Below are 1,887 nucleotides of genomic sequence, written 5' to 3'. Positions count from 1 at the left end.
AGTCAGGGCCACAAGCCAGGTACTTCCAACTCACACTCAACTACACTCTACTTACGTTTGAGCAGAACTCAAACATACAATTGTGATACACAATTCCCAAAACCGCTCCTAACTTGAGCGTCGGAGTGTCATTGCAGGTACCTCCCCCTCCGGTCAAAGATCGAAGTCCACCCAACGGTCAAGGCTGAAGGAGAGCGAGCGGTCAAGACTCGGGAAGAGCTAGCAATCCAGTCCATCCCAACACCAGAAAGAGATAAAGTCGCGTCATCCAGGTTAGTGTCTCGGTCCCCAAAAATATCTACCGAAACATTTTGGCGCCCACCGTGGGGCCGAGCGGCAAACCCAAATGGTTACCACAAGGAATATGGACAACAACAACGACTCTATGAATATGATCAGAGAGTTGCAGGCTCAGTTAGAAGCACAAGCAAAGCGAATGGAAGAACANGCTCAAACCATACGCCAACAACAAGAAGCACAACAAAAGCAAGCNGAANAAATCGCCAGACTCAAACAACAACGACCCACACCGGAGATGTCTGATTCTAACAGAGGTAATCCCAGTCGGCATGATGATCAAAGCGTCCATTCGGATCCAAACCGGAGNCGTAACGATCGGTCACCCAACCCGTTGCCATTCACGGAAGCCGTCATGCAAGCTCCAATGCCTNACAGGCCTCCTCCACCGGTAGAAAAGTTTGACGGCACTTCAGACCCGGAGCACCACATCAGAAACTTCATCGACTCTATGGTTTTCTATTCCGATAGTGATCCGGTCAAATGTAGGNCTTTCTCCCTATCCTTAAAAGGAGAAGCACTTGAGTGGTACTATACTCTCCCTCCTAACACAGTGGATAGCTTTCGCACTGTCATCACCTTATTCAGAAGGCAATATGCCTCCAATCGGAAACAGGAGATAACACCGGCGGAATTAGTAAATACTAAACAGGGGAAGGATGAAACCTTGAAGGCCTTCATGAAAAGATACAACGAAATCGCACGGCAAGTCAAAGAGGTTAATCACTCTTTTATTATTAACAATTTACCTTCATGCTTGAAACCAGGATATTTTGCCGAAAAACTGTATGCGCGGCCACCGAAAACCATGGAGGGTCTCCAGGAAAGAGTAGCTGAATTCATCGGCATGGAGGATATGCGAATTGCACAAAGAAAGCAACAACAAGAAGTCTCTACAAGCAGAAACCAAAAGGAGGGCAAACAGTTGTTCAATAGTAGTGACAAAAGTGGAGGTACNTTTCATAAGGATTTCATCCGAACACCCAGGTTTGATCATTACACCGCTATTAATGCACCCAGGGCAAAAATCCTTNAGGAAGCCCTTAGCACGGAACTTCTCTCGATCAGAAAGCTTCATTCACCTAAAAATGCTGATAGAGGAAAGCACTGTCAATACCATCAAAACCTGGGACATACTACTGAAGAGTGTGTAACACTCAAAGATAAAATCGAAGAGCTCATTCGTGCAGGCCATCTCCGTAAGTATGTGAAGAAGGATCGATCGCGAACAAGAAGTTTGTCGAGGTCTCCACAAAGAAACACCGAACGACAATATAAGAAGGAGGAGCGAAAACATAGGCGAAGTCGCAGTCGCAGCCGTAGCTCTGAACCTATAGTCCGGGGACGTATCGACTAGAAGATATAATGAAAAGTCCTTCCTAAAATTTGGAAGGCGACTCATCTTAAGTTTACAGTAGTTGGATTTTGATATTATGTTTATTTCAATTAAATTGTTTTGACATGACTTACGTGTTTACACTTTTGGTATGAATAAAGCTAGGCAGTTCCTTCAATAACATATGTTCGGCCATTTGGCCTCTCAAATACAATGCCATTCGGCCTCACAGTGCAGATGACAGAAGCATGCAC

Source organism: Vigna radiata, chromosome 1 (assembly GCF_000741045.1).
Source record: "Vigna radiata var. radiata cultivar VC1973A chromosome 1, Vradiata_ver6, whole genome shotgun sequence".
NCBI lineage: Eukaryota > Viridiplantae > Streptophyta > Magnoliopsida > Fabales > Fabaceae > Vigna > Vigna radiata.
Note: the sequence above shows the minus strand (reverse complement) of the source record.